The sequence below is a fragment of the Peromyscus maniculatus genome, chromosome 3 (assembly GCF_049852395.1).
Source record: "Peromyscus maniculatus bairdii isolate BWxNUB_F1_BW_parent chromosome 3, HU_Pman_BW_mat_3.1, whole genome shotgun sequence".
NCBI lineage: Eukaryota > Metazoa > Chordata > Mammalia > Rodentia > Cricetidae > Peromyscus > Peromyscus maniculatus.
This window is the reverse complement of record NC_134854.1, coordinates 32,037,422-32,064,262: the sequence shown is the minus strand read 5'-3', so window position 1 is coordinate 32,064,262 and position 26,841 is coordinate 32,037,422.

Sequence of the window (26,841 nt, the reverse complement as noted above, 5' to 3'; positions counted from 1 at the left end):
AGAGAAAGAGAGGGAGAGAGAGAGGGAGAGAGAGAGAGAGAGAGAGAGAGAGAGAGAGAGAGAGAGAGAGAGAGAGAGAGAGAGAGAGAGAGATTACCAAACCCACTTTCTCACTTTTCTAACAAATTGCCATGATGATAATAGCTCTGCTTTTACTACTGGCCCAGGAGTAACCCATAGGCTGATTCCTCTAACAGCCCCTCAGTGCTGCTGTCTCAGGAATTAAGTTTCTACACCTGAACACCAAGAGAAACATTCAAACCACAGCCAGGTCATAAAACACTGCACAACAGATAGCCATTAACGCTGCTTTCTGTGTGATACACTTAAAACTATTGAGATAGAAATAGTAATGAGGGGCTGGAGAGATGGCTCAGCGGTTAAGAGCACTGACTGCTCTTCCAGAGGTCCTGAGTTCAATTCCCAGTAACCACATGGTGGCCCACAACCATCTGTAATGAGATCTGGTGCTCTCTTCTGGAGTCCAAGCATAGAGGCAGGCAGAATACTGTATACATAGTAAATAAATAAATATTAAAAAAAAGAAATAGTAATGAGTGAACCACTAATCTCAGAATAGACAAAACATGAGTTCTCATGCTACTACAAAGGAAAAGGCTTGTATACACAAATCAAATGAGTATCAATTCTTCTTGTAAAAATAGATTATTAAGCAGCTACACATACTATGTAAAGACCACATTCATATTCATACTTCCCTAGTACAGGAGCTCATTACTCAATAACTGAATATCATTTCTCAGTAGTCTTTTGTTAAAATCTGCAGTGCAATCTATAATCTGCCTATTGTTCTTTAGTTACTGGTTTCCCCCACCAACACTGGAAATACTAAATTCTGCCATAATTGGGTGAATGTGTTACAGACATATTAACCTAAGATTTTGGGGACACACACACACAGACACACACAGACACACGCAGACACATGCAGACACACACAGACACTCACACACACACAGACACTCACACACACACAGACACTCACAGACACACAGACACTCACAGACACACAGACACACACACACACGCAGACACACACACAGACACAGACACACACAGACACTCACACACGCACACTCACACACACAGTGTCAGGGTAGAATGATTTCATTCCAAAAGAAGGAAGGCAGGAAAGAAGGAAGAACAAAAGGGGAGAGGGTGAGAAATATTTTGAAAAGAAACAGAGCTTTATTTAAATCTTTGGAGGAAAAAAGTAAAATTTAACCATCATTTCCCCAAATGTCTTTGAAGTATTTCACATTGTGTTTTGGAGATTTTTTTTTTTTAGATTTACTTGGCTGTGTTCTGGTATCAAGATGTTGGTCCAAGCATTTGCTTTAATTTTCTTGGGATGAGGGGGGAAATGAAAAATCTGGAAAGTTAAGACAGCTTCTTTAGCTTGCATCATGGTGTGAATACTAACAATAGCACACAGCCCTTCTGCTATAGGTCACTGACTGAATCATCGAGCTGACTCATCTTTCTCTTCCCCTTCAGTCTCACCCCCTCTTTCAGAGTTAAGCTACTGTTCTATCCAGTTCTAACACTTCCTCATTAATCAGTTCCTCAGAAACCCCTGTGCTACTCCCCACTGGCCCTCTTATGAATACCACACTAAAGTTGTTTCCTGTTTCAGTCATGGCCTTACTCAATTGTGCAATCTCACACTTAAGCCAAGCCCTCGAAGCCATGGCATCTCCTAAGCATCTTTTGCCAGATCTCATTCAACTGCTCCTTGCCTGGTGATGCTATTCCAAGCCTAGGCAAGGTTTTGATGTAATCATTGATATTATCATAGTTTAGGGTTGTGACCCCCTTGGGTCTTCCTTTATTGCGGTCTAGTCAAAGGTCTCCTTAAAGTAACAGGCCTTAATAGCTTCTCTAACTACTTCATTCACTAATTGAATGGGAAGGGTAATGCTTAGATGGGGAAGCATTACTTTGCCATTGGAATAAAGACCAAGAAGGGTTACAACATTATTCCCAAGCAGTACCAGTAGCACAACTCTTAGAAGAGATATGAATCCTGTCTTAATTACTTTTCTACTACTGAGAGGGCATACTATGACCAGGGAAACTTATAGAAGAAAGAATTTACTGGGGAGTTGCTTACAGTTTCGGAGGGGTAGAGTCCATGACTATCATAGTGGGGAGCAAGTCACAGGCAAGCAGGCATGCAACTGGAGCAGTAGCTGAGATTTTGCATCCCTATCCATAAGCATCAAGCATGAGACAGAGAAGGGTAGGTGAGGGAGCGACGGAGAGAGGGAGGGAAGGAGAGAGAGAAAGAGACAGAGAGACAGAGAGACAGAAAGACAGAGAGAGAGAGACAGAGAGAGATACTGTGAGAGAGCACTCATTTATAATATACAGCTTCTGAATGCTCAAATCCCACCCCCAGTGACATACCTCCTTCAACAAGCCCACACTTCCCAATTCTTCCCAAACAAAAGCACTAACTGAGAATCAAACACTCAAATATATGAGCATATGAAGTCATTCTTATTAAAACCACCCATTCTACTCCCAGGCCCCAAAGCATTTAGTCCAGTTTCAACACAGTTTAAAAGTCCAGCGTCTCTTCTGAGACTTGAAGCAATCTCTTAATTGTAACCTCCTGTAAAATAAAAAAAACAAATTACATACTTCAAACAAACAATGGCACAGAATATACTGGGGTGATAGTGATGAAATATTGGACCAAAGCAACTTCAAATCCCAGCAGGGCAAATTTCAAATCCTGTAGTTCTATGCCAGACACTCAAAAGCTTCGGTAGCTCTTCTGTTTCAGCTTTGCCCATTGTAACAGATTCTTTCTCTTCAGTTGGTCCAACACCCTGATTTTAGCTCCCCTTGGATAGTGTCCCATAGCTCTGGCATCTCTAACACTTCTGGGTCTTGAACACAACCGTGCTTCGCTTTCAAAGTGTCATACAATGGCCTCTCAGTGCCTCCACACAAGGACTCTCCTATCCCACACCTGGCTTGAGTGGCTTTCCCTAATCATGGAGGAAGATTGTCCAACTTCTTTACTTCTGCATCTTTCTTCCCTCTAAAGCCAGAACCATGTGGACAATGCTCCTAAGTTCTGCTGCCTACTTGGGATGAAATCTGGCCCCATCTTTTAATTTTCATGAGCTTTAATTTGTTGTTGGCCTTTGGAACTGGTAATTCCTCAGGCCTTTTCGTTCCACAGGTTTCAGGGTGATCTGGATGGGGTCTTGTTCAGAAAGCACCACTCCCTGAGGTCCATCTTTCTTTGACTCTTTTAGCATACACCATGGCTCCAACACTAAATTCTGGGTGCTCTAGTGGCACACTCTATTCAACAAGTCCACATTTCCTAATCTTTCCCAAACAATTCCATCTACTGGGTACTAGTCATTCAAATATCTTATGGGGGCCATTCTCATTCAAACCACCACAACTTACTCTTGTAGAATATAGGCAAACTGTGTTTACTGACAACAGGCCCTGGGATTCTCTCTAGTTCAGAATATTAAGGGTTTCAAATTTGAGGCTGCAACATTGTTTTCAAGCAGTAATGATACTCTTCCCTCTAAAGCCTTGGACTCCGACATTCACTTTGCTGCTTTATGGTTGAAAGTCCTCTCAGATATCAGTTTCTAGTACAAGGACATTTTATCCCCATGGAACACCTATATTGGTAGGTAATCTTCCTCCATAACAAACTTATATAAAGCTTGCATTAGTTTTAATTGCTTTAACATAAAAAAGTTAAGAACCATGAATGCATATTATATTTTTCTGTGTGTGATATTTAAGACTAAGCACATTCAGTTTAATATAGATCTTATTTTAATGACTATACTATTTTTTTAAACTAATTTTCATAATTTCATTATATATATATAATGTTCTTTGATCATGGTCTTCTTATTGATCTTATCTTCTGCTTATTTGGAACCCCCTTTCAGCAATTTTCTCCTTATTTTCATGTTTGTGGCCCGCTTTATTTAACTAGAATTTTTTTCCATGAGCATCAGGATCTGTGTGCTGTGCATATTAACTTCAGCAAAGGCAAGTTACCACTGGCTAACCAAAATGAGAAATGTGACACCCAAGAAACCATTAATTACCTATAGCTTCCCTCCCTCCAAGACAGAATGTTGATCAGCCAAGTCTTGTACAGGTAAACACTGCTGTTGTGTGTTCATGGATGCAACAGACATGTCCTGTCTAAAAAACAGCTTTTCACAGAACTCCTTCTCATTCCATGGCTCTTACATTCTTCCTGCCTTCTCTAAGAATGCTCCCTGAACTGTGAAGGGGATAATGCAGACATCCTGTGCAGAGCTGATCACTTAAACAAACATCATGCACTTTCAACTAGTTAGGGGTCTCTTCCATGACTACCTCCTACTTCAGGTAGAAACTTCTTTGATCAGGCTTAGAGCAGCACTAACCTAAAGGAATAAGCATAAATATTAGAAGGTAACTTGATATCATGTCCATGTATGAAAACAAACAAAGAAGTCAAAAAAACAGTGGTGGGCTTCTCACTTAGGACCTGTGATCCCCAGCTATGGACTTTTGACCAGCTTAACAGTACCAGACCTCAAATCCAATAAGAAAATGGTTGATTACACCTGTAATGGTATTATTCTTTCTTGAATGACACTTTTTTTTTATTTACTTCTAAATAAATTTGTGAGGGTTCAATAGCTGACTTAATGCTGTGGATATTACTCTGTATGCTGTGAATGTGTTGCTTTGATTGGTTAATAAATAAAATGCTGATTGGCCATTAGCCAGGCAGGAAGTATAGGTGGGACAAGCAGAGAGGAGAATTCTGGGAACAGGAAGGCTGAGTAGGGAGTCGTCAGCCAGACACAAAGGAAGCAAGATGTGAAGGCAGAACTGAGGAAAGGTACCAAGCCACGTGGCTAAACATAAATAAAAATTACAAGTTAAGTTAAGTGTAAGAGCTAGTCAATAGTTAGCCTGAGCTAATGGCTGAGCAGTTTTAATTAATTTAAGGCTCTGTGTGTTTACTTGGGTCCAAGTGGCTGCAGGACTGGTGGGTGAGAGAGATTTTCCCTGACCATGGGCCAGGTAGGACACAGGAAAACTTCAGCTACAGACTTAATTATTAAATATTAACCAATTAATAGTATAATACATCATATATGCATGGTCTGATATAGTGAAACTCCTGAAGGTGAATTGAATATGACTACAGCTTGGGCAATGCAAGAATACAAATAAGGACATTTCTTTAAAAAAAGAAACAAAACACTGCTCTCGCATGGAAAACATACTGATCCTGAATATAAGTCATTTAATACTTAAAATGAAAGAAACAGATGCTTGCTTCCTATGTTGGACTTGGAACAAGATCATCTATGCTCTACAATGGATAATGGTTAACACTGGTATTAGCTGTCAAGAAATAAATAATTGCTAAACCACTAACTCTTTGTTGTAAGAATAGCAATCCTGGTCTGGTTTGGTAATTAAGCTGCCTGGAGAGCCAGATGACTACGGAGAGCAGACATGCTCAGTGGTGTGAAGAGGGCAGAAGTGTGCCATGGTGGAGCTGATGTTGAAGGTCAAAAAAATGGTAGAGAAATGAGAAATGAACAAGTAAAGAAGGCCTGAGTAACTTGGCTTCCTGTCAAGATGTTTTGCCGATATCTGTATTGTAAAAAAAAATATATATATATGCTAAGTCTTGCTCTTCAAGCTCAAATTAGCCATATTAGTCTTCAATTTTATTGTGTTGGTGAGGATAAATGGCAGTCATTGAATACTATTTATGAATGTTTGCCTAACTATAAATGCCTGAGAAATAGTTTTCATTGGGTACACATACTTCTTCCTCTGAAAATGTTTCAATGGTAAACAAATATTCATGTAGTCTTTCCAGCCTGTTAAATAACTTTGTATATATCCCTGTGATGTTTTAATAATTGATAATAAATAAAAGGTACACTTGTCTTTAAAAATAACATGGTTGATAAAAACAGGTTTGACAAATATGTTTCCTTTATGTGAAGGCATAAATCATTTAGGTAGCAAAACCAAAGAGTTATGAAAATTATGAGAGGAAAATAGGGGACTGAAGTTGAAGGCAATCTTCTCATTCACAACTTCAGATGTACCTTATTTGGTGACAGTATTATGGTACATGTGTTATATTATACTATTTGGCAGCCTCAGCTGTATCTTATTTACTGATAGTATTATGGTATATATGTTGTATTAACACTATGTGGCAGCATTTATTTCTAAATTCTAAATCTTACAATAAATAGCCTAACCAATTAGATAATTTTCCTTTAAATTCAAACTATGAGCCTTAAAATTGCCACCATTGTATCCACTGAGAATTTAACTGATAAAATATTTATACTTGACATAAGTTATTTATGGTACAAAAATTGAAACAATAATTGGCAAACAATGTGTTGCAGTTTGGAACATGTAAGGAGATCTTGTGTCTAAAACATGGTTTGGAAGTAAAGTATTTTTAATTCTTAAATAGATTTCTCATTATTTCTGTTTTCTATCCTGTCCTTAGATTTTTTGTATAAAAACAGAAAATTAAACATCAGAAACTATGTTTCAAAGATAATGAGAAAGAAAAACTTTAATGTAAAAAATTAAACATCAAAAGCTATATTTAAAAAATAAGAAAAAATGTCATGTCTTAGAAAATAGTTTGTACCTATATTCACACACTCAAACACATACACACTCATACACACACAAAAACCACACACACATACATATATTATACAAACACATACATTATTTTCCATGTGCATGTATGTTTTGATACATGCTCACATATATACATGTTCACATATATGTGGTCACATATCTGTGTAGATGCATGTGCTCATGTGTGCATATACGTGTGTGTGTAGGCCTAAGGCTGATATTGGGAGTCTGTCTTGATTATTCTCTACTGTATTTATTGAGGTAGCGTCTCTTACTTGAGCCTAGAGCTCACCCTTTCTACTAGGATGGCTAGTCTGCTAGCCTCAGGGTTCCCTGACTCCCTTTCTGCAGGAATGGAATCATCATCATTTGCATGAGTTTTGGGCCATGAGTGCTTTATTGTCCCATTCACTGCCTTTATATTTTTCCTGTGAATGTCTGATTTGAACTAGATGTTATTGAATATGTGTAAGAATATAAAAGGTCTGCTTAATTTATGGAAAGAGTTAGGACTGTATTTTGGGGGAGCTAAGGATAGAACCCTGCAAATGCCAGGCAGGTACTTTATACTGACATGCTATTATCAGAAGACAGTTCTGATACTGCTACTTCAATAATATTAAAAGTGAATGAAAAATGTAGCTGAAATTTCCCTGGTTCCACCCAGCTCCTGTAGTCCCTCACTCCTGCAGCCACTCAGACCCAAATGAACACACAGAGGCTTAATATTATTTGTTAGCTCAGGCTAATTACTGACTAGCTCTTACACTTAAACTCAGTCCATTTCTGTTAATCTGTATGTCGCCACGTGTTCTGTGATTTTACTTGTGTGCCCTTACATGCTGCTCCCTGGACAGCAGGCTGGCATCTCCTGACTCAGTTTTCCTCTACTAGAATTCTCCTTCTCTGCTTATCCCACCTATACTTCCTGCCTGGCTACTGGCCAATCAACATTTTATTTAACAACCAATCTGAGCAACACATTCACAGCATACAGAGCAACAACACCCATCAGAAAAAAACAAAACAAAACAAGACAAAAACTTAAGAGAGACTTTTGAGATTTCAGGATCAATGTTTATTACTCTGAAATAAATAATGTATATGTATGTGTATCTTAGACATGTATTTGGTGTAGTTTAAGTTATTAATATTCTTTGTGAAAAGATCTATTAAGTCAAAAAGATGGAAGTGTATCTATAGTGTTCTATTCTAATCAAGTGTTCATCAATACATGTCACTGGAATTTCTCTTATCAAGAGAAGCAAGGATCTTCATGTTTTGAAATATCATCTTAATTTATAATTTCATGTTGGTTTGCTTCCAGTAACAATTGAAATGCATTTATTAAAATGGGCCACAAGCTCTTTCACATTAAATGAGGGTTGGACTTGGTGTTCTTTACACTATTTCCTGGGGGTCATACTGTTTCTGGACATGAATATTAAGGCATAGGCTTCCTAATACAATCCTTCTTGAAGCCAGAAGCCAGTGTGTAAGATGTCTAATTACACTCAGATTGCTACATTGGAGATGTAATTTGTATATGACTATGGAATGCTCCCAGCTCAGCCTTCCAAACATAAGAGCCTTCTACATTGAGATTCCAGACATATAATACAAACTCTTCTGCCACATGGATCCCACCTCCAGAAGCCTTGTGCCATGAAAACCCACATCAGCGGTGTAGGGAATAAAATAATTGCTCAAGTGAGTCCTGACTGAATTCTGCGCCCCCCCCCTTTTTTCATTTATTAAGAAATTTTCTACTCACTCCTCATGCTATCCACAGATCCCCTCTCCTCCCTCCTCCCACCCCCCAGCCCTCTTTCCCAAATCATCCCACATCCCCATATCCCCAAAATCGACGTCTCCCATGGGGAGTCAGCAGAGCCCAGCACACTGAGTCTAGGCAGGTCCAAGGCCCTTCTCACTGCACCTAGGCTGTGCAAGGTGTCACACCACAGGCACTGGATTCCCAGAAGCCTGCCCATGCACCAGGGGGAGATCCCAAACCCCCTGCCTGGGTGCCCCCCAAAAAGTTCGAGCCAAACAACTGTCTTCCTTGTCCAGAGGGCCTAGTCCAGTCGGGGCTCCACAGCCACCAGTCCACAGTTCATGGGTTTCCACTAGTGTGGCCAGTCATCTCTGCACATCCTCCCATCATGATTTCGATGTCCCTCAGTATCTCTCCTCTCTAATCAATTTGATTCCCGGAACTCAGCCTGGTACCTGGCCGTGGATCTCTATATCTGCCACCATCTGTCACTGGACAAAGGCTCTATGATGACAACTAGATTGTTTTCTAGGCTGGTCACCAGAGTAGACCTGTCCAGGCACCCTCTGGACCACTGCCAGCAGACCAAGGTGCGGTCAACCTTGTGGATTCCTGAGAGCCTTCCCAGCACCCTGCCTCTTCCTATTTCTATGATGTCCTCATCTATCATGGTATCTTCCTCCCTGCCCTCCCACTCTGTTCCTGTTGACCCTCCCATTTCCCTATGTTCTCATCCCCCACCTCTTGCCCTCTGCCACACCCCCACACCCAGTCCACTCATATAGATGTCATCTACTTCTCCTTCACAGGGTCATCCATATGTCCCTCAGGCTCTTTTCCTGTTAGCTAGCCTCTCTGGAGTTGTGGGTTGCCTGACTGAATTCTTGATTCAATAAGTTATATAATGATTTCAATACTCTCTTGTTCCTACTTCATTGCTGACTTATTTTCTCTTTCTTGGCTATGTTCATTCATTGACTCTTTCTTCTTTCTAATGGCATTTAAATTTTTTATGATCTAAAATAGTCTCATAACTTTAAATAGCATCTCTGTACCAGTGAGTCAAAAGTGTGATGGTAGGAGATAGAGAAATGATTCTTCCATCAGTATTTACCATAGACAGAACAGTGTAAGAGATCCTCAAACACAATAATCTAAATTCCCATTCCTTGACAACACCTTTATTTAAATAACTGTAGACTAGCCATGCAGTTTATCCTTCAGATTTGGTGTTTTTAAAGTTAGAAATATATTATATTAAATTATAGACACCAGTTGTCACTGACAAAATTGAAATGCAGGATCACTGAGGAAATTTCATTCTTAGATATTCAGATAAAAAAGTGAATGAACAAAATGTGGTCACTGTTGTAGAATATTATTTTAAGATGTGTTACATTATTTATGCTGTGGAACATTTGTGTTGCAAAGATGTGTTGCATTCTTTATGTTGCATTTGTTTACTCTGTGAGGCTGTGTTACTGTGCCTATTTAAAACACCTGATGGTCTGATAAAGAGCTGAACAGCCAATAGTGAGTCAGGAGAAAGTATAGGCAGGGCTGGCAGGCAGAGAGAATAAACAGAAGGAGAAATCTGAGAGAAAAAGCAGAAAGAGCAAGAGAACCAGGAGAGGAGGACATCAGGGGCCAGCTACTTAGCTCCACAGCCATTCTTGGAGTAAGAAGTAATGGAAGGTTTATGGAAATCGAGAAAAGGTAAAAGCGCAGAGGCAAAAGATAGATGGTGTTGTGGGAATGTTCTGCCAATGGCTTTGGGGGTGCAAACTCTAGGCTCCTAGACTGTGGCTTTCTGTCTACATACATGACCCCTTAAGAGGGGAGGGAGTCAAGTTGTGTGCTCTCTTGGGGGTGATTGGAGACTGGAAGGCCAGATCCATTGGCTCCCAGGTAGAATGGAGGTCAACGACTGCTGTTTACTTGGTTCTGTATCTGTGAGTGCATTTTCCCCCATTTTATATCTTAATAAATCCTTGACAACCTTTTAACAGACTCTCATGGCTTTGCTTACAAGACAGGATAATTTAAGTTAGGAAACACTGGTTACCCTCTTCCACACCTTTCTTTTCAGTAGGCCTATCCACATCTACCCCTCTTTCTCTTATCTAATAAAAACTCTTATAGTGGAAGAAAAAAGAAAGAAACACTGGCTAGAAACAAGCCAAGCTAAAGCCAGGCATTTATTAAGTGATTTATCTGGAATCTGGGTGGCAGGCCCCAAAAGAGTAAAAGAGTAAAAAACAAACAACAACAGGTCACCATTGATGTAACTGTGTGTCTTGACACACCTGTGTGGGTTCATGCAGGTCTTCATGGAATGAAGACTCAGAGGCATCTTCAGAATGAATATAGCCTTTCATGGCTGCAGGGGGCCAGTCTGGAAGGACTGAAGCACTTTCCAAAGCTTCACCTAGGGCAACTGTATTTACAGTTTAGTCAGTTAATTTCCATACCTTTAAAGCAACCTAAAAGGAGCTCCCAGAGACCAAATGCCAAGTTTTCTGGGTTTCCTGAACTAAATTTTGCATAGTACTTTGATCCTTGGGGGACTCTCTGATCCTTGGCTCTCAGACAAGATTCTCATAGGGCAATAAGAGAAACAAAAGGTAAGAGAAGCAAAAGGTGTGGTTAAACAAAGGAAGGATTAGTGTTAGGTGCTACTCTTTGGAACCAGGCCAGGAGCTCAGCAGGAATGCACTACACATTGATGCAGACAAATGGAAAACAATGGAGGACTCAGAAATAAACATACAAAGCATGAAAACAAACTTTTCACAAAGATGTCAAATATTCACTAGAAGAGTTTGTTCAAATTATTTTCACTTAATGGCATTCTACATATTTTTTTCAATTATTACTTTTTTTTTTTTTTTGTTTTTTGAGACAGGGTTTCTCTGTGTAATTTTGTGCCTGTTCCAGATCTTGCTCTGTAGATCAGACTGGCCTCAAACTCACAGAGATCCACCTGGCTCTGCCTCCCGAGTGCTGGGACTAAAGGCATGAGCCACCACCACCAGGCTTACTTTTAATTTGTTTTATTTGCCTACTGACAAGTGCAGGCTGTGAATATTTCTTAGTACCCTCAGGTGCTTAGTATAAGTCTCATACAGCAACACTAAATACTCATTTCTAAACCAAACATTGCGTGATGATGAAATTTTATGCTGTAGATGGAGCCCCAGTGACTGCACTGATAAGGTTAATTATGAAATTGTGTTAGGGCTCTTTAATAACTGAGCCGATTTTATTTTTCTCATATAATTGATAGTTTCATATGTGGGAATGCTCTTTACATTTACAAATGCTTATATTTTGTTTCACACAATATTTTATGTTTGTTTTCACCAAGGACATCTCTTTGAATAAAATTATTGGTAGCACAAAGCAAGAAGCCAGAGAGTTATGCAATCTGCTACATTATGCTTCCAACTTGACAGTTATGAGCTTAGCAGTTCTATACACATACCATTTCTTTAAATGACGCATTGGACAATATTTTTCTTTGTCACTCAATATAAAAATCAAAAGTAATGATGTCAAAACTAAGTTTATTAAAAAATCATAAACTACAGTATCTTTAAAACAGAACTTTAGGTCTTATTTTAATGGGGGTATGAATCAATACTGTCCTGATTTCTCCCAACCAAGGGAGGCTTGGATATGGCCATATCATAGCAACTGTTACAATTTCATAACAGATTGACTAATATGCATCTGGGTAATTTCTTAGTCATCATGTTAAATAGAATCTTATCTGAAAAACTTCTGAATTCTGACTAAGATAATGTATTACTATGTGAAAAGAAAACAATTTATCAGAGAGGCAAATAATGAGGGTTTCAGAATTGATTTCTCTTTCAGGTTTCATATTTACTTAAAAATAATAAAGTTCTTGAATTTATTTGTGATGTGGTTTTAAAGGATTCTTGGATTCATTGTCATGCCAGAGTTCAATTTTATGTTAGGGGTTTCCCTTTAAAAAATTAGTGGTGTCTTCATTTTAATTTTAAATTTTATTTTACTTATATATTTTTTTCTTCGTTTACCCAGGGCCTTTGTGTATATATTATGGCTTCTAGTTTATTGTTTTTGTGGGATTCCTTAGTGTATGAGTGAGTGGGTTTCTCCATCTCTATCTGTTTTTTTTTTTTTTTGTCCTTTCCTGGCTCCTTCCCTTCTTTCCATTTGTTTGTTTTGTCCTATTCAGATATGTGAGATTTTTTTTATTTTATTTTGTTCTATTTTATTATTATCCTGTAGAAGTCTGCTTAGTTTCTAGTGAAAGACAGAAAGGTATGAGAGGGGCTAAAAAAGAGTATAGGGACGGGAAACTGTACTCTGGATATATTTTGTGAGTATAAAAAATTATTTTCAATAAAAGGAAAAAATAAATAAAAATAAAATATATTGATTCATGTACTATAGGTACTTAGAAATGCTCACTAAGTTTATATATGTTATTTAGTAGCGTTTGTGAAAAAAAATGCAAAATGCCTTAGCCATGTTCCCCAAATAGAAAACTCATGTATAAAGGAATATATAGTCAAACATTTCTATATACAGAGTTAATGATAGAAGACTTAGACAAAGAAATACAAACTGAGTGGTTCTGTTCATATAACTTAGTGACAAACAAAACTGATGTGAGATGGGGAAAAAAACAAAACAGTGTTCTTCTACTAAGAGATGAGGCAAAGACTATGTGGAAAGAGGCATGTTGAGAGTCTTCCTTATGCCTGATGACTTACACAATATTTGTATCATATAATTAATTGTATATATTTGTTCCAATTTGTGGAATGATGCTACCAAATATATACTTTTTTAAAGATTTATTTATTTATTATATATACAATATTCCTCCTGCAAGTTGCCTGCAGTTCAGAAGAGGGCACCAGATCTCATTATCGATGGTTGTGAGCCACCATGTGGTTGCTGAGAATTGAACTCAGGACCTCTGGAAGAGCAGCCACTGCTCTTAACCTCTGAGCCACCTGACCAGCCCCAAATATATACTTAAATGCATATACTTTTTGCTTTAAAATTACTAGAGAAAAAATACATACTTGCTATTAAGATGCATGTTTAATGTACAGCAGTTATTACTATGTACACAAGACATGCATCATATCTGGTTACCTAAAATTCCAGGCAATGGTGTCCTGTTCCTACCTAAGAAGCTATTGTCATTTAATGGGATTTGGGGGAGCTGGAGTCCATTGTTTCTCAGGAATATGGCTCTGGAGAGGCCACTATGCTCCACTAGGTGGACATGCACTATGTATATATCAGCAACATTAAGTGGATTTAGTGGGTTTGAAAGAGAACACAAGAAGTTAAGAAGAAAAGCTGATGGTGGTGTTTTAGATAAGAATTGGAGGAAAAGAAATAGGGGGTGGATTTGATTAAAATCCATACATTACCTACATGCATGAAACTCTCAAACCAAATACATTAATTAAAATACAACAAATAAACCTCTTCTTCATAATAGTATTTTTAAAAACATCAGCATGTGAACAAAACTACATAAATCTAACAAAATCAGCAACACAAGAAAGTGTTCATTATTTAAAATGTATTTAAATAAGGCCCTCCTATGGGAGAACTTACCCTCTCTGAGGAATGGATGGGGCTGGGGTCAGGGGAGTTGGGGGAGGAGTAGGGGAGGGAGGGAATGGGAACTGTGGCTGGTTTGTAAAATGAAAAGAAATTTAAAATAAAATTATATATATATATATATATATATATATATATATATATGATTATATCTATGCTATACTAGACATAATATAATGGACACATACCTTTAAATTCTCCAAATGCCAGTTTTGGGGATGTTAAAATTTATGATATAAAACATCAAACATCTCCACATCAATTGTTTGTATTACATTGTCCAAACTTATAAATTACAACTGGCCCATTCCTTTAGATTGGTCAGCTAAGAGAGGACCTGCTGTATGGGTTAAAATTGAGTCTGTAATACATGGTATAGACAAGCTTACATAATCCTTAGAATACATGTTTAAGAAAAATAAAAAAGCATGGGGTTGGAGATTTAGCTCAGTGGTAGATCACTTGCCTAACAAGTGCAAGGCCCTGGGTTCGGTCCTCAGCTCTGAAAAAAATAATAATAAAAAAAGCACAGGCATTGCTTTCCAGTTTCATTTTGCTTTGCATTTTCCACACTAGTGTAAATCTTAAGACAGATCATAGGTGCACACTGAACAAGAGGCCATTCTAAAACTGGGCAAAAGTTTTAACCCGGGTCTTAGGACTACTGAATCATAGAGAGTTGGTACTCCACAGTAAGAAGAGGGAAAAGAGGGTGAATTCCAATAGTAACTTAGTAGACGCTAACTTGACCTAACTAAATGGGATCGTTTTCATTGTCATGATGACAAAAGCTTACTTGTAACTGTGTGCCTGCCACTGAACATTTCAAAGTGTATGCCACCCTGAAATCAGTGCTTGTTTTTATATTTTATCATGCATTTCACTCTTATTTCCTGGTATATAAATAAAAGCATCAAATCTCATAAATGCATTTTTGTTGATGAAGTAAAATTTTATTGTCTATTGAAAAAAGATGCATGTTAAGTGTTTATGGTACTGTAATTGGTAAGTTTGGGTATCAACAAGATTCAAAATGAGCTAGAGAGGTAGGAAAGAGTATTTCCAAAGGCAGGTTCAGAGAACCTTGGTGTGTGCTTGACTGAAGAGGGATGGTTTGTTCTCAATGTGGGGAACACCATCCAGTGGCTGGGCTGAGGATCCATATAAAACAGAAAGGAAAAAATCAGCTCTCTCTCCATATCTCCTGTACTTAGCTTCTCTCTCTCTATGTATTTCCTGTACTCAGTTTCTCTCTCTCTGTGTATTTCCTGTACTCAGCTTCTCTCTCTCTGTGTATTTCCTGTACTCAGCTTCACTTCCCAGCCCTTGAACGTCTTTGGATTCTGGAACTTTTAACAATGGTCCCTTAGGTTCTTGGGGCTTTAAGTGGCACACTCACTCTCATATCATGGGGCTCCTTGGTTCTGAGGCCCTTGGACTCAACTAAGCAGTGTTAGCAACACTTCCCAACTTCCATAATGATATTAAGTCACTATACCTAACAAACATCCCCCCTTCCTTTCTGCCCCTCACTCTCTCTTCTTTCTTCTCTTTTTATTTAGATATTTACACATCCAAGCCACTTTTTCTTTTGGTGTTATCTTTCTGAGAACTTTAACCTTTAAAAGAGTTTGAGAATTTTTACAGAAAAATAAGAACATTTTATGTATTAGTTTTTTCAAATTGTTTTCTGAAAGTTTTTTTTTTAAACAAAATTATAGTTTTTAAGATATTGGATAAACCATAATAGTATTGTTGCTAATGGTTTGATAATATTCTAAATTCCAGGGTTCAGTTGATAAAATGTCTGTCATTTAAACACCCATGTAAAAACATGTGCCTGTTCTCCTAGTGCAAGAGAAGTGGGTGTTTTAAAATAGATGAGAGAGAGACCTTGGTGGGTCAGAGCCAAGGAGCCCCACAGTGGGTGAGAAAGGGACATGACATGCAGACACATCAGGTGGTGGTCATGGCAGGTGGAACCTACGGGAAAGACATGCCATGGAAAGACATGCCATGCAGGCAGCACTCATGTGAAAATTTTTATTATTAAAGGGGGAAAGGAGAAGGGAAGGGAAGGGAGGGAAGGAGAAGGAGAGAGGGAGAGGGAGAGAGTGGAGGTGTGCACTTCGTGGGAATAGAGCAGGGGAGGAGCTTTCTCTTAAAGGGGACTTACACAGGATGTTGTCAGGATGCTGGGTGGGCCAGGGGAGGGTCTGCATGCTAACATTCCTCCCTTTTTGATAATTATAAAAGGTGAATTATGAATAGCAAATAGGAGAGAATGAGGGCACTGAATTTTCAAGACTACTTTTTGCTGATTCGCGACAAAGTGAGGAGGGGGAGTTGGGAGTCAGAGTCATGCCCAGTGGGAGATGTGAATGAAGATGCATTCAGTTAGTTGTCATTGTGGAGGCCCCAGGAATCTGTTCCTTGAGGGAACTGAGAAGGCAAGTTGCTAGTAGAAAAAATAGATCATTGACACTGGCCCTATGAACAGGGCTAGTCATGGGAAGAGTGATGTGGCTGCCAGATCACAGAATAGAATGGAGAAGTAAGTACCTTGGTTGTACAGAAAAGGCAAGGGTGAATGAACCAGATGAAAGAGCAGATATGACTCTGGAGTGCTGGTACCAGCAGTGATGGATGATGTATTTTCCAGGAGTACCTGAGCCATCACATCTGCTGTTTCTCTGGAGATGGGAAACGCCTCTATCCATCCTGTAAAAGTGTCAATGAATTGGGAGATAACAGAGTTTTTATGAGTAGGCATGTGCATGACGTTAATCTATTAGTATTCACCCAATTGGTATCCTCAGTTGGTGCAGTGGCTGGTGGTGTATCTTGAGGGTCCCTGAGGGTTTGGCCTTAGCTTGAGTCTGGCAGGAGAGGTAGATCTGTGTAGGAAACTGCAAGTGTCTGTAAAACCTTTATATCTTGGTATCATAGCAAAGCTATGCCTTTGGGTTATAAGGTATGAAGATATTCTAGGGACTGGTTTCAGCCCAATGAAACACATCTTTAAATCTATAATCAGAGGAAATTTACTGAATGGAAGTGGTTGAATGAGTGAAGGAGGAGGAGGGAGGCTTCCCTACCATCTCTAATGCTAGCCTGTCTCTAAAAGCTGGAACCAGTAAAGTCCACAGAAGTTTAAGGATTCCAAAGATTGTCTGTAGTCAGAGCTCTATCAAGTTATCAAAACTGCATTTACCAATATTAAAACTCTGAACCTCTGAAGTTATATCTGAAACCAGTTTATCCTGTACCATGAAGTCTATGAATGAGGCACACCTGTCTGTACTTTTAATAGGAAACTTACTAATGAGCTGCCAAGGTGCTTGTAGCCTTGGGGTTGGGGGAAGAGTTGTAAAATTGGCAAATTTGTTAGTACCCTGGCCATCAAACACCATCAGATCTAAGAAGGATAAGAAAATGAGCAGGAAAGAGACAGATTTCCTGCCTTCACATAAACAAACCTTAAAGCACCTTATTTTTATCTAACTCACCAGGAGACACTGAGAGCTATCATTGCAAAGTGAGTTTATCCTTTCTTTTGAGCCTCGTAACAAGGTGAACTGTGTCTAGACTTAGTATTAGCTCTAAGAGAATGAGACCTGTGAATTTTACATAGAGAACTGAGAAGGCAGCCTCATAGTAGGTAGCTGTTCCAGCTTTAACCTAGAAGTGCTACCACATTGAGGCTTCTGGTAACTGTAATGCTTATGAGGCAGGTCCCAGAGGGGAGCCCATAAGACCATAAGGTCTGGATGTGCTGGTCTCTTGGTTTCTGGATCCTGGATACTGGATGTAGAGTGAGCAAAGTTCTCCAGAGAACACCATTAGACTGCACTTCACCCTGTAACCTATCCCTTTACTTGTAAGTTACACCCCAAAATAAACTTCTCTTTTAACTTCATCGAGCTGCCTTAATATTTCCACCAATATATCCTTGGTCGCTGCTCTTGAACTGACAAAGCCTGGTTTTCAAACAACATCAGAGATCTGAGAAGGACAAATTTTACCTGAGTTAGCAATTGAAAATGACATTGACTTATTTGCTGGATACCTAGACAGCTACCCCAGGGTCCTCCAAGGTCATCAAGGGCAGGGGCCTTGGCAGCATCAGTCTTTGGCTGCCAGGCCTAGGCCTGCTGGGCCTCAAAAGATCCAACAGTTGTGGGGTAGGAGCTTGTGGGGAGGACCAGCCTTCCTTGTCTAGGCAAAAATGAGGCAATGGATTCCCCAAAGCCCTGCTGTCCATGGTCTGAAGAAGGCCTTGGCAGTAGTCAAGGTGAAAGGCAGTACTTGAGGTAAAAGGCAGTTTTTGCTCAGTGGCTGGTGCTGCCACTCCAGAGCAAGTTTCAGGTGGAGATTCTTCTGTGCCCATCCATCTTCTTTGGAGGAAATAAAGGTGCTGCCAGGAGCCAGCCTGGCTCTCTATCATGAAAACCTTTTTTTTTTTTTTTAATGAAAAGCTTTTAAATTAAACATTTAAAATGCCATATTTAGCAGATCTCTGAGTATTTGAGGATTGTCTGTCTATTAGGTATGAACAACTGACTATCAATGTTCCCTAAGAGTCTTCAATATGTTAGCAACTTTCATAGGACTAAGAAAAGAGACTTGAGAGTTGAGTTGGGGTGTGGCCAAAATCTGAGAAAAGGGTCCTCTCAGGGGACCAGAAACTCCATTATAGAAAAAAGATCTTGTTTCTTAAATATATTATTTATCAAACCTATGCCATCGTTTATTTAAATTCTCTAGAAGCTTGGTGTTGAAAATTTGGCAAAGACATAGGTGCAAATGTTTAAGTTAGCTTTTGTTAATCTGAATACACTTTTATAACTTCCAATTTCTAATATCATATAGAGTATATTCTAAACCAGAGTTGAATCAAATATAGCTTTACATTTCTATCATCATACAAAAAGTCCATACTAGTCCAAAATATTTAAGGCTTATTGCTATTTCATAACCGCAGTTTTGTCATTGTTGTGAATCTCAATGCAAATATCTGACATGCAGGTGGTGCTAGGCTAGCCCTGTAAAATGGCTCAAAAGAAGCAAGATCATTAAGGGGCTGGCTAAGGTAGACACCAGGCAGGTTTCCTTGTTGCCGCTGCCTTTCTCTGTCATGGTTGTTTTTTCAGCTGGGTCATGGAGTTCCTAGTGATCCCGAGCAGTTAACATAAAAACAGTATTGATCTCCTAAGGCCTTGCATAGGCCCGATGTTGAAGGAATGATAACCAGGGGGATCAGTTGAACAAATTTTAGGTCAAGCCTCTTCTATCCTGGAGAACTATTTCAGCTAAAGAGGAAAGCAATTCCTCTAAATGTGAAACAGGTTTTTATAGGGCAGCGACATCTGCATCAGCCATTTTTAAGGCCCTGTAGTTCTGATCTTTGAGTACAACCAGATTATAATCTTGGGTGATTTATATAGAAATAATAATCTCTTAAGGCCATATAATACCTCTTTGGTTCTGCATAAAGAAGGTCAAATGTCTTGTTGCAGAACCATTTTAGTTAACACCTCTATCAATTGACAGCTCTGGGCCAAGTTTCCTAGTAAGTCAATGGGCATTAGAGGTAGACATTGTGTCCTCTATGCTAGGGAGTTTCTCTTTGACTTAGCCTTTTTAGGCTGTTTCAGGGGTAGGGACAATGTACTCTCTGATATAGCTGCTTTAAGCTAAAATAGGACATAGATAGTCAGAGCCCAATAAGGCTGGCAAGGCTAGTCAAATGTAAGGAGGAAATTTAGGCAATGGGGCATTTATCAGAAGCATCTGATTTGATCCAGCTGGAAAAAAGGAACATTTATGCCAGCTGAGTCAGTCCATATCAGCTTTTAGTAAGCCCAGAACTCACAGATTGAAGTCAGTAGGTTGCAGTTAGCAATTGATACTTAGATGTGTCTGCCAGCCAAGTGGGAACCTGTTGGGACAAGTTCAAACTAGGAACAGAAGTTAAAATTTATGAACTTATTTGGAACTTTTAGGCCCATAGTCTTAGTAATTGAGAAGAGGACACAAGGAGAGAGAAAAATACCATCCTCAGGAATAGACAGCTGTATTGCTGTACTTACCTGGAGTTCTTTTGACCTCTGTTAAGTGGATCCAAGTTTTGTGACTTGTTTTGATCCTCTGAAGCTTGTATGAATTCTTATTTTATAAAAGGACATGAAAGTTTTAGATAGATTAGCATTACCAATCAGTATTGAAATCCAAATTGTAGAAAAGCAGATAATGGTTATCTGTGAAACAGCAATAGTAGACTCATCCTCTGAGTCCTAGCAAAATTACAGATTTGGGTTAAAAGTATGTACTTTCTTTTTTGTTTGTTTTTTTGGTTAGAGAGCCAGGTACAGATTGGACAGAGATGTCTTTGGCTTGATGAGAAGTTTAAGTTTACATTTAGAAGACAACCAAAGAAAATCTAAAATCTTGAGCTTATGACCCAAACAGTATCAAAATTAATGTTAATGTTAATGTTAAATTCTGAACTTTTGTTATATCTTAATATAACAATATCATAGAAGGGGAAAATAATCTGAAACATTTAAATCACCTATTTGTAGCTTTGTAACTGGTATTTCTATTTTAAATTATTTTTGAGACCCTCTAAGTTTGTATAGACTTTTATATCTTAGAACATTTTCTTATCAAGAGACCTAGTAGCTTTAGAAAAAGTAAGGCTTGGTATATATATATAAAATGAGCTGACAAGTTGGCCATAGCCTTATATATTTAAATATCTTAAACACTATTCTTAATAAAAGGTTTAAAGTCTCTCAAATGTCTTCCTGTAATATCAAAAATAAAGTACCCTTTTATTTTAAGAGAGAGAGAAACCAAGTTCTAATAGTGCAATTAATTCCAAAGTTTAATAACTGGGCTGTTCTGTTTTTCTTCTTCCTGTCACTGTGCCAGGGGCTCAGATTGACAGAGTGACATAGAGGAGACTTTTAAATGAGCATGCCTGGGTCTAGTGAGGGAAGAGCCATAACCCAACCCTGGAGCCAGCATAGAACAATTTTAACATTGTCTATATCCAAGCCATTTTTGTTCTAGCTCCATGTTTGCAACACAACTTCATGAACACACCAGAAAATATTGACAAAATATTCAAGAAAACAAGGGCACATAACTTTGTTGAGAAATAGACAAAACCTCCCTAAGACAAACAAAACTTTCTAACTGGAATCAGAACCAGATGGATGGGCAAGTCACCGTAACTACCACTTGCAACAGTTAGTGCAAGAGGTTTGAGAGCAAAAGAATGAAATAGTGAAAGAATTCAGAAATCAGTCAGAAACACAGTTAAGTGCCATGTCAGTCAGAAATTTCCATTCACACATACAAAATAAATTTTTTAGCAGAGCAATGGACAAAACTTCTGGGGAAACTTTCATGCTTCATGTACCAGAATGAGAAGGTGTGGGTAGCAGCAGTGGCCACCACAGTGGGGTGGGGAATTGGGAAATAGAGAAGCAGCTGGCTCTGCAGACTGGAAATGGAACAGTCTAGCTCAGGTCTTTCAATTCTGCTGGCCGCATGAGGGATGGAGTAGAGACAGAACAGAAGAATGGGACAGACTAAGTCAGACAGGGTGGGAGGCAGCAAGAAACCAATTGCCACAGCAGGTTTGAGGGAGGGAGGAAGGGATGGGAATACATAGCCCAAGAATCCTTGCATTTACTGGATAGCTAGCAGGCTTATTTTCCATGACTGAGGCAGAGAGAAATTAGATCCAATGGCTTCCCAGAGACTAAGCAAGGGTCGATTTAAATGGCACAAGCTGTTTAATGATTCATCAAATAGAGAGCAGGGGCCAGGACAAAGTCTGTGGGACACGTGGTCATCGGGTCCCAGGGCTTATAAATGGAGACAAAAGCTGAGAAACCACGGTGGAGACAAGATGAATCCTAATTTGTGGGAAGTGGCCAGAAGGGGCTTATCGAGTATGAGGTGAGTGCTGAAGGTTCCAGAGATTCCAGTGTGTCTCAGACTGACCTCAGGCAGGAGAAAGTGCCTGGAGTGCCTCTCCCAAGTCATAAAGCACCAATGTTGTAAAAACGGTAGGAGAGAGACCTTGGTTGGTTGGAGCTGAGGAGCTCCACAGCCAGTGAGAAAGAGACAAGCCATGTAGACATGATTGACAGTCATGGCAGAAGCTGTGTGAAAGACATATCATGCAGGCAACACTCATGTGAAAAGTTTTATTATTAAAGGGTGAAGGGAGAAGGGAAGAGAGGGAAGGAGGAGAGAAAGAGAGAGGGAGAGAGAGAGCAGAGGTGTGCACCTCATGAGAATGGGGAGAGAAGTTTTCTCTTAATGGGGACTTTAAGTAGGATGACATTGTCAGGATGCTGGACAGGCCATGGGTGGATCTGAATGCTAACAGCGGGACAGGAGGATCCCTCCAGCTTGCTGGCTGGATAGTCTTGCTGAATCATAGAGCTAGCTCTAGGTTCAGTGAGAGACCCTATCTCCAAAACAAAAGAAAACACAAACAAATAGGTGGAGAGGGAGGGTGATAGAATAAAATGCTTGACACCAACCTCTGACTTCCACATTCACAGGCATGTAGATTTATGTGCACCTAGACACACACCAAGTCCACACACACATACACACACACACAAAACCACCCATCCACACCACCAACTAGATTGTTACTACATAATTACAGTATAAATTATATTGGTATTTATCATTATAATCTCAGTTAAACAAAGTGGATAGAATAGAAAACAATTAGGAATTTTTGCTATGATTTGTAAAATAATTTTCAACTTAATTGCTATTTTTAATTTTATTTCAGAAAACTATTGGGTTTTGCACAGTCTTAGAATTGCATATGGTTCAAAGTGTTTCATGTAATCCTCAAATGTCATGTAAAGAGTTGGCATGGAAGAAGAAATCTCTGGAGTCTCAGGTAACTGTTGACATACCACTTTTTAAATAAAAAAACCCAAAATGTGAGTTTGTTTGGACAGGTCTAATGCATGATTTTGGTCTCTGATGAGAAAGAATGTCTGCATTGTTATTGCCGTTGCACTGGCTTGTTAGAAAGCCCAGGGAACTTACGCAGATCTATAATTAACTTATCATTTGTCTCTGGAGTGAAAGTGAATCTGTGTCATTAAACCACTGGGCGGACATAAAGGAAGATGTGACGGTTCATTTTATGTGAACTTAGCTGGGCTCTGGTGCAGTTACTTGTTTAAACGCCCTTCTAGATATAGAGATTTTTAAAAACATGATTAACATTGAAATCAACAGATCTTGTGGAAAACAAATCATTCTGTAGAATATGTAGTCCTCAGTGCAATCAGTCTGAGGCAGTAAGCTATGAGATGGACACCTCTGAGAAGAAAAAATTCTGCCTGCAGATTGCTTCCAACACTGTCGTGTTAAACTTTCGGATTCTAGCCATGATGGCTATTAACTGCTTTCTCTCTTTTTCAAACATGCATAGATAATAGATTCTACATTTTTTAAATTTTACTTTATTTTACAATACAATTCAGTTCTACATATCAGCCACAGATTCCCTTGTTCTCCCCCCTCCTGCCCCTCTCCCCTTTCCCCCAGTCCACCCCCATTCCCACCTCCTCCAGGGCAAAGCCTCCCTGAGGACTGAGATCAACCTGGTAGACTCAGTCCAGGCAGGTCCAGTCCCCTCCTCCCAGGCCGAGCCAAGATACCCAGAACATACCTAAACATAATAAAGGCAAATTACAGCAAGCCAACAGCCAACATCAAATTAAATGGAGAGAAACTCAAAGCAATTCCACTAAAATCAGGAACGAGGTAAGGCTGTCTGCTCTCCCTATACTTATTCAATATACTTGAAGTTCTAGCCAGAGCAATAAGACAACATAAGGAGATTAAGGGGATACAAATTGGAAAGGAAGAAGTCAAGCTTTCCTTATTTGCAGATGACATGATAGTATACTTGAGTGACCCCAAAGATTCCACCAAGGAACTGATACAGCTTATAAACACCTTCAGCAACATAGCAGGATACAAGATCAACTCAAAAAAATCAGTAGCCCTCCTATACACAATTGACAAAAAAAGCTGAGAAGGAAATCAGAGATATATCACCCTTTACAATAGCCACAAATGACATAAAATACCTTGAGGTAACACTAACCAAGCAAGTGAAGGACCTATATGACAAGAACTTAAAGTCCCTGAAAAAAGAAATTGAAGAAGATGTCAGAAAATGGAAAGATCTCCCATACTCATGGATAGGCAGGACCAACATAGTAAAAATGGCAATCTTACCAAAAGCAATCTACAGATTCAATGCAATCCCCATCAAAATACCAACACAATTCTTCACAGACCTGGAAAGAATAATACTCAACTTCATATGGAAAAACAAAAAGCCCAGGATAGCCAAAAGAATCCTGTACAATAAAACAACCTCTGGAGGCATCACAATCCCCAAGATCCAGCTACACCACTCTGTCTTGTTGGAAGATAATGTAACGCCTCTTCTAAATGTTAAGAAATCTTTTTTAAAATCTCTTCTAGGTGTTAAGAAATCTTAGCCAGGCGGTGGTGGCGCACGCCTTTAATCCCAGCACTCGGGAGGCAGAGGCAGGCGGATCTCTGTGAGTTCGAGGCCAGCCTGGGCTACCAAGTGAGTTCCAGGAAAGGCGCAAAGCTACACAGAGAAACCCTGTCTCGAAAAACCAAAAAAAAAAAAAAAAAAAAAAAAAAAAAGAAATCTTTAGGTGTTTGCTAAGTTAGACATTTGCTAAGGGTAGCCCTATAGAGACTTTGCTAAGAGATTCTTCCTAAAGTAAATTAGTTCTGTTAAGAGTAAGAAGTACTTTGCTAAGGTAGTCCTATAGAGTTTTCTTAAGAATATAAGCTTATAAGAAGTATAAATAAGTATATGTTGAATAATGTAAATACATGTAGTAAATGGCCATGCTAGCTATAGATAAGAAGTGTAAATAAAGCAAGTCAGAGAAATGTATGTTTAGAATGTATAGGCTTTAGGTCTAATGTAGCTGGGGCCCACAACCACACAGACCCAAGTAAACACACAGAGATTTATATTACTTATAAACTATAGGGCCATGGCAGACTTCTTGCTATCTAGTTTTTATATCTTAAATTAACCCATTTCTGTTCATCTATAAGTTGCCACATGGTTTGTGGCTTACCAGTACTTTACATCTTACTTCTCATCGTGGCAATGGCTGGCAGTGTCTCCTGACTCAGCTTTCCACTTCCCAGAATTCTCATCTCTGCTTATCCCACCTCTACTATACTATCTGCCTGGCTACTGGCCAATCAGCATTTTATTTATCAATCAATCAGAGCAACACTTTCACAGCATACAGAAAGACATCTCCAGCAGTCTAAGGACATGGTGAAGGTTTAATAAAGTAATTTAGAGTAGAGTAGGAACCTGGGATGCGGAAAACAATGTCCATAGCAGACTGCCATCTTGGGAGTTCCAAAAGCTACCAATAACAAAGAACAGCTTCAGAGACTGCCAGCTTCAGAAAGTAGCAGCCAGGTGTCCATGGCTGAGACCAGTGGAACATCATAGCTTCCCAAGCAGCAGATGCCAAGAGCCAGTGAAATGGCGAGGGTACACGTTTTCAGCCATGAAGAAGCTGCGGTGAGAAGTGAACATGCCAAACTATGATGAAGGTTACCAGCAAGCAGCAGCTTGGAAAGTCCATCTGAGATGCTATACCATGAGAAAGGTGAACAGCAGTGGCTTGGAGAGCCTCGTGGCTTGCATTTGTGGGGAAGGTGCAAAAGCAAGCAGCAATGAGCAGTAGAGACTGAAGAAACCAGTCTGCTTCCAGGAGCAGAAAAGCAGTGTCAGTACTGGACAAGCAGTCCAGACACACAGGAAGTGCTGAGTGCTCCAGGCTGGACAGCCAGATTGGGATTCTGCAGAAACTATTGAATTCTACAGAGGATTCCTAGACCTGGGGTGCTGAGTACTTGGACTATCAGTGAGGCAGGTAGTGGGACCCTCCCAGGGCCAGGGTTGCTGTGAGAGGGCCACAGTTCAGCTTGTGGCAGCTGAAGGAACCTTGAGCCCATGTGGCTGTGAGGTGAAGCTCTCTAGCCTCAGGACACAGAGACCCAGGAATGACCTGGTTACAGAAGGCTACAGACTGTAAAGTTCAGTGGTAGCTGAGTACAAAAGTTGCAGAAACTCTTGTTTGACCCAAAATTGTTAACTGCAAAAGTTTTGGTTATGGGACTCCTCATATTTGGAGCTGTTTGCTCTACACAGACTTAAAAGCAGCTGACAAGCCAGGTCCTGATTTCAAGTACTCACAGGAAATTTTAGGAATGGTACCAGAACTCTTTTTGAACTTTTGAACTTAAGAAATGAAATGGACAGTAATGATTTCATTACAATGAGACAATTTGGAATTTACTTATGTATATAGACTCCATCAATGCTGATGATTTATGGAACTGTTTATGTAAAAATGGAACTGCTTAAAAATAGACTGTTTAAATAGAGAAGTTTTTGCTCTAAAAAATTATAAAGAAAAGGGGGAGTGTTAATATTCCTCTGTCTGTTTAATTTAAAAAATATTTTAGTGTTACTTGAGAGAATTAATGTTATGTTTTATATAGTTCTATTAAGAAATTATTTTTGAATGTAGGTTTGTAAGAAAGTGTTAATGGTTATATTGAGAATAGGTTTGCAG